At 37.7% G+C, this 7,744-nt stretch overlaps 1 pseudogene; it reads left to right on the forward strand.

Moving 5' to 3' along the window:
• The first annotated feature begins 6,721 nt into the window (after positions 1-6,721).
• Positions 6,722-7,224, forward strand: LOC102817187 (annotated as a pseudogene).
• The last annotated feature ends 520 nt before the right edge of the window (positions 7,225-7,744 follow it).

Here is a 7,744-nt window from a genome sequence, read left to right on the forward strand (position 1 = left end):
ACAAGCTATGGACAACATTGAGAAGTATGAGTATTCCAGAACACTTAATTGTACTTCTGAGAAATCTGTACCTGGACCAAGAAGCAGTTGTTTGAACAGAGCATGGGAACACTGAATGCTTTAAAATTGGGAAAGGTGTGCGACAGGGTTGTGTTCTTTCACCATACGTGTTCTTCCGTTATAGTTTCCCACAAAACGTTAACATTTCTGAACATGTGTTTTCAGTGCTAGAATGTAAAATCTTGAGGAACGGACCATGTCTAAGTCTCTGACATACAGTAAGGCAAATGGTTAAGTGCACAAATAACCTAAAGATTGGTGCTTTAAATTCACTCAGAGGCACTGCAGCAGAAAAGTCTGACAATGTACTTCCAGAAGATCACAGCCTTTGAAGCTCCCATGAAGCACAGTTTTATTCTGAAAAACATGGTGTTGCTGTGACTCAGAATCAACTTGCTGGGGATTTTTTTTAAGTTTTTGCATAAGAATAAATATTTTGTAAATGGTTTTTGAATATCCTTTTCAAAGAAATAAGCATGGAAAGGCTAGAACACAGTATTGTGTAGAATTTAAATAAGCTAGATCTATTATTCTGCTTCAGTCTGCCCCTCATTGTGGTCACTCTTTTCATTCTTGCACAGTGGTAGCAGGAATCAGACAATTCTTTTTCTTTCCAAAGAAGTTTTATGAATAGAACACAAGGTTCAATATATATTAATCTCCTCTACATTGTGTGAAATGGTCCCAATTATTTTTAGCTTCCTTCAAATACATGCTTTTATATTTCAAACCATATTTGTATTGAAGATTAATTCTGAAATAGAAATAAAAATGATTTAAAAATAATAGGATGCTGAGCAGGGATGAGATAATAATAGAAAGATTTCAAATTCAAGTTTCATTCTTTACATCATTTTAAGAAATGAGTGTCGTAATGTAAACTTTGTAAATATAATGTCATATTTGGCTTCTAAATGACATTTTTAAAGAGGTCTGTTTCCTCTCTAAAACCAAAAACCTTACAGGACACAAAATAGGAGACATTATTAAAACATAGTCTTCTGAATATAGAATTGGCGAAGATGAATGTTGTGTCCATGCAAACAAACAAACAAAAAATCCATTACCATTGATTCATACATAGAGCTGCTAATGGGTGCCAATAGCTGACTTTTGGGTTGGCACCACACACTTAACCTGCTGCACCACCACAGCTTCTTGAGTCTATAATGCATTTTAGTAAATCTTATGAGAAGTAGGGATAGGTTAGTGGGAAGGTTTCAGGACTTGGAGTTAGGAAAATTCATACTCTGAGTCCCACTAATGGTGTAATAGGTTAAGCATTGGGATGTCAACCAAAAGGTCAACAATTTGGACCTTGATGCTTTTGTAAATATTACAGCCTAGGAAATCCTATGGAGCAGTCTGCTCTGTCCTATAGGGTCATTATGAGTTGGAATCCACTTTTTTGATTTTTGAATATCACATGGATCATTCACAGAGATCAAATGAGGTACCAAAAACATGAAAGCAGTAGAATTCATAGGATAGGTATTTTTAAATTTAGTGACTAGGTTTCCTACACATACTTTTAGATCATTCCACATACTTTTTTTGTTTGTTAAAATATGCAGCTATTATGCAACCACCTTATTTGTAAGAATCTTCCAGTACAGTCTTTCAAGTGTGTTAAATCATAATTACAGTGGATATCATACTGCCCCTTCATTCTTGCATATAATTTGGTCACATAGTCTGTGACCGTGAGTGCGTGGAATATCAACAAGCTTTGTAATGAGAGAGAAGTCCTATGTTTGGATTCAATAAAGCTTCAGTATGGCAGTTCTTTAGTGTTTATTTATTTATTCCTATGCTTAAATATATCAATTTTTACCATCAACTTTAGAAAAGCATTGTGTGTATCAATGGTTGTCAAACATCAAGAACAAAAGCCAATCTGTGAATCCTATTTATATGTCTATCCTAAAGTATATTGTTTTGTAGACTGATTTATAAACTTAAGCCTTTACACAATTACAATGTGAAGGGTGCATTTTTGTTTATAATGCCATATGTTTTTAGGAAGATATAGAGATATGTAGTTTGTAAAAGTGATTTGGAATTCTTGCAACATTACCCCATTGCAAAGTATTGATATTGTTTATTAGAGTACTTCGTGTGTGTTGTACATTGATAAACCTTATACGCAGCATGATTCAAATCAACACTAGGAAATCCCAAGTGACATTATAGGTCTATTATTTCAACCATTCAACCATGGGTGCACATATCTGAAATGGAAAGGTTGTTTTTATTCACTAATGGTGATTCATTAATTTAGAGAAGGAAACACAATTTAAGTTCAACTTATTTTACCATTAATATTATCTGACTGAAGCATTTGTCTCTCTTTGGTCATTAGCTACAGCATATTGTCAGTGTTATTTGGTATAGCTCAAGTGTAATTGTGAAAATAATAATAGTAATAAAAATCTCTATTGGGAAATAGACTGACTATAAGTCATTTAATATTAAGTGAATGTTTACAGTTTATTTTTATGCTCTGGCTCCATGCTATTGCATAAATATTCAGATAAGTGCTTTCTGTTAATACTTTTCTTTGTTTGTGCCTTTCTTTGTTCAAACTTCCTTTGGTAGACACATATCATTATATAATTTGTAATTATGTAATAATATAAATATGCTGCATGTTGGAGAGATATGATTGTTTTATAATAAAAAATAGGATATTAGCCAGATTTCTACTTGTCTGCCTTTGAGAATAGATTTATTCTCTAAAGCCAATTGCCAGAATCTACCTCCAGTTATGTACTATGATTTTCCTATCTAAACACAGCACAATGGAAAACAGTAAGAAATTAGGTAAATATTTCGTTAATAACACATGCTCTCTCTTTCAATCTCCTTCCTTATTTTCATTTTCCATAGGCAAGATACTAGTAAGTTGGAAATATTTCAAGCTTTTCACACAACCACAAATAACCTCACTCACATGCAATACCTGCTGTGATGGCTATTTTTGTGCGCCACCTTGGTTAGGCTGTGATCTTCAGTGGGCTGGCAGACACTATGTAATCATCTTCCATTTTGTTATCTGATGTGAGCAGTCACTCACTTGAAATGAGTTTCCTTGGGGTTTTGACCAGCCTCCAACATGTAACTGGATGCTCTGTTCAAGCTCACACTCTCCTCTTGTTTACTGATTACTATTGAGACACAAATCTTCGAAGTCTCTGGCCTGCCAGCTTATTGACAGATTTTGGGTACATCATACAGCAGAGGTTTTCAGCTTGCTGACTGATTCATAGATTTGGGAACTACGTAAACTATTTCTTCACAAGTGTGTAAGACTCCTTTGAAGTAAATTTCTCTCTGTATATGAGGGTGACTAAAAAATAGTTATTATATACATGGGTTCATAACAAACAAAACATATTTTAACATGGATCTGAGATCAGTGTATGACTGCAGACAAGTTCTCTCAGAAATGCACTTATCTTGTTCTCATTGTTGTTGTTAAGTGCCGTCAAGTCAGTTCCAACCCATATCAACTCTGTATAGAGTTCCCAGGGAGCAACTGGTAAACCTGAACTGCTAACCTTTCCATTCAAATGGCTTTACAGTCTGGCTCATTAGCCCACAACACCACAACAATACTCCTCGGTTTTATCAGGATCCCTTACAAACAAAAAAAGTTCCAATCCAAATAGTGTTTTCCTAGGGTGTCTGCCGGGCTAGCTAAATCAAGACGGAGAGGTCATATCAGAAAGTTATGATGACTTCTTTTGGGGGGAGACTCCAAAGGGACAATCTTGATAAGTTTTGCTAAAGACACAAGATGATCATGGGAGCTTATTAGAAAGTTATAAGAAAATTTAAAATTAAGAAAACTGCAAGGAAAATTGAGCATATAAATTTTCCCCATCATAATAATGCACCTGTTTATTATTTGGGGACAGCAAGTGCTGTCTTATGAGAATTTCTTGGGGAGACATCACCCCTTTCACCCTACTGTACTGATCTTTCCCCTTAAATTTTTTTTTGCTCCTCAAACTCAAATAATATATAAAAAGAATACTGTATGATATTCCCTTGCGAATATCCATTATGTAAATTGAAGAGCTCAGAATTCCTCACAAAAAGGTTGTTGTTATTGTTAAGTGTTACTGAGTCAGTTCAAATTAATAGCTATCCTGGATGGGGTTTCCAAGGAGCAATGGGTTTGAACAGTCTACCTGGGAAGGGAAAATCATGCTCAGCATTTCTGAAGCTGAGGGAACTGAAGAAAAAATTCAAGCCTAGCTTTCATTATTGAAGGATTCTATGGGCAAATTACTGAATGATGCAGAAATCATCAAAAGAAAATGGAAGGAATACACAAAGTCACTATACAAAAGATAATGGTAGATGTTCAACCATTTTAAGAGGTAGTATATGATCAAGAACCAATGATACTGAAGGAAGAAGTCCAAGCTGCATTAAAGAAATTGGCAAAGAACAAGGCACCAGGAATTGATGGAATAAAAATTGAAATCTTTCAAGAAAGTGAGGCAACACTAGAGGCACTCACTTATCTATGCCAAAAAATTTAGAAGACACCTATCTGGCCAACCGATTGGAAGAAATCCGTATTTGTGCCCATTCCAAAGAAAGATGGCCCAATGGAATGTGGAAATCATTGGGCAATATCTTTGATATCCCATGTGAGTAAAATTTTACTAAAGGTACTACAGAAATGGCTGCAAGCATACATTGACAGAAAACTTCCAGAGGTTAAAGCCAGATTCAGAAGAGGACATGGAACAATGGATATCATTGTTAACATCAAATGGATCTTGGCTGAAAGCAGAGAGAATACCAGAAAGATGTTTAGCTATGCTTTATGGACTACACAAAGGCTTTTGATTGTGTGGATCATGACAAGTTGTGGACAACATTGCGAAGTATGTGGAACCTGTACATGGACCAAGAGACAGTTGTTTGAACAGAACATGGAAACACTGAATGGTTTAAAATTAGGAAAAGTGTGCAACAAGGTTGTATTTTTTCTCTCAGATAATGCTTATAGGACCACTGCCTGATTGGATTGACCCTACTGTGTCTCATATTGATTCTGGATACTTTCAAACTGGCCTGTGTCTACTGTATCTAGCTCTGTCTTGGGTGATCACTTCAAGCTTTTCTCAAAATGGATGCTTTACCTACCATAAGCAGCCACCATTTATTTGTCAGTTTGTCATACTGTGATGGTTTGCAAGAGGCTTTCAAAAATTAGCAGGGTCTCCCATTGTAGAGAGGTTTCAGCAGCGCTTCCAGACTAAAACAGAACTGGAAGAAGGAGAGGCTGACTATTTTTGAATGTTTGTTGTTGTTATTGTTAAGTGTCATCCAGTCAATTCCAACTCATAGCAACCTCTATAGTGTTTCCAATGAGCAGCTGGTGGGTTTGAACTGCCGATCTCATAGTTTGTAGTCCAGTGCTATCCTATGGCCCCTACCAGGAAGCACTGGAAATCTTATGAAAAGCAGTGAAATCTTTTCAGATTGAAAATATGAATCACAGCTGAACATTGTCAGAAAAAGTGCTGGAAGATGAGTCTCTCAAGTTAGAAGGCACTCAAAATATGACTGGGGAAGAGATGTCTCCTCAATGTAGAGCTGACCACAATGATGTGAATAGAGTATGTTTTATAGGCCTTTATTTGCTTTGGGGGCACAAATCAAAATGAGGAGAAGCAGCTGTAAATATCCATTAATAATCAGAACATGGAATGTACAGGACATGGATCTTGGAAAATTGGAAGTGCTCAGAAATTAAATGGAATAGATAAAGATTGATATCCTAGGGATTAGCTAGCTAAAATGGACTGGTGTTTGCTGTTTTGAATCAGACAATCATAAGGTTTACTGTGAATTTGCCATTCACAGCAGGAATATTGCATTATTCATCAAAAAGAACGTTTCAAGATCTATCTTGAAGTACAATGCTGTCTATGAAAGGAAAATGTCTGTACACCTACAAGGAAGACCAATTAATATCACCATAATTCAAATTTGCATACCAACCACTAAAGCTAGTGATGAAATTGAAGAATTCTACCAACTTCTTCAGTCCTAAATTGATGAAACACACAATTACAATATAATCAAGATGCATTGATAAGTACTGGTGACTGAAATGTGAGATGTGGAAACAAAAAAGAAGGATCAGTAGTTGAAAAATTGGGCCTTGGTGATAGAAATGATGCTGGTGATTGCAAATACCTTTTTAAGCAATGTAAAAGGCAATTATACTTGTGGATCTTACCCGATGGAATACACAGGAAGAAAAATGACTATATCTTTGGGAAGAGGCAGCAGAAAAGCTCAATAGCATCAGGCAAAAAGAGTCCATCAATTACTCATATGCAAGTTCATGCTGAAGATGACGAAAATTAAAACAAGTGTTTAAAAGCCAAAATAGGATCTTGAACATATCCCTCCTGAATTTAGAGACAATCTCAAAAAACAGATTTGATGCATCAGACACTAATAACTTAAGACCAGAATAGTCGTGGGATGTCATCAGAAGCATCATATAGGAAGAAACTAAAAGGTCATTAAAAATATAGGAAAGAGGTTCAGTTGGATGCCGGCAGCAGCTGCAGTGGCTCTCTTCTTCTCTGGCTCTCTTTGCCTTACTTCTTTCGCTTCCGGAAACATGGTCTCTGCTGTGGCTGTCTCTGATGGTGTCATCAAAGTATTCAATGACATGAAGGTGTACAAATCATTGACGCCAGAGGAAGTGAAGAAGCGCAAGTAAGCAGTGCTCTTCTGCTTGAGTGAAGATAAGAAGAACATCATCCTAGAGGAGGGCAAGGAGATCCTGGTTGGTGATGTTGGGCAGACTGTCAATGACCCCTATACCACCTTTGTCAAGATACTGCCAGACAAGGACTGCCGCTATGCCCTCTATGATGCAACTTATGAGACCAAGGAGAGCAAGAGGAGGATCTGGTTTTTATCTTCTGGGCCCCTGAGTCTGCACCCCTTAAGAGCAAAATGATCTATCCTAGCTCCAAGGATGCCATCAAGATGAAGCTGGCAGGGATCAAGCATGAATTACAAGCAAACTGCTATGAGAAGTTCAAGGACTGCTGCACCCTGGCTGAGAAACTGGGGGGCAGTGCTGCTGTTATCTCTCTGGAGGGCAAGCCCTTATGAGCCCCCTCCAGCCCCCTGTCTGGAGCATCTGACAGTCCCAGATGTGCCTGTCAAGGGCTGCAGGCTTCCCCCTTCCTGCCAGACCGAGGCTGGGGGGATCCCAGTAGAGGAAGGGCAATCCCTTCACCCCAGTTGCCAAATAGGCCCCCTCCCCTGGACACCCGGGACCTTCCTCCTCCTTCCACCCCTCATGGTTCTGGCCTTTCCAAACTGCTTTTGATCTTCTGATTCCTTTTTAGTTGAAACAGACCAAGTCCCCCCAGGCACCCCAGTTTGAGAGGGACCTGTATTTTTTTAATGACACTCCCACTCCCCACTTGTCCCCTCCCCAATTCCAGGTTGCCAACTTCTGACTGCATAGTGACTCTGTGCTCGTCTATTTAGTTCTGTGTATAAATGGAATGTTGTGGAGATGACCATTCCTTGCACCAGCTGGTTCACCTTCCCTTTTCCTCTGGTCCAGCCACTTGTTTGAAGATAGGGCTAGTAAGGAACCTTCAATTAAAAAAAAAAAAAAAAA

This window comes from Chrysochloris asiatica, unplaced genomic scaffold (assembly GCF_000296735.1).
Source record: "Chrysochloris asiatica unplaced genomic scaffold, ChrAsi1.0 scaffold00012, whole genome shotgun sequence".
NCBI classification, from domain to species: domain Eukaryota; kingdom Metazoa; phylum Chordata; class Mammalia; order Afrosoricida; family Chrysochloridae; genus Chrysochloris; species Chrysochloris asiatica.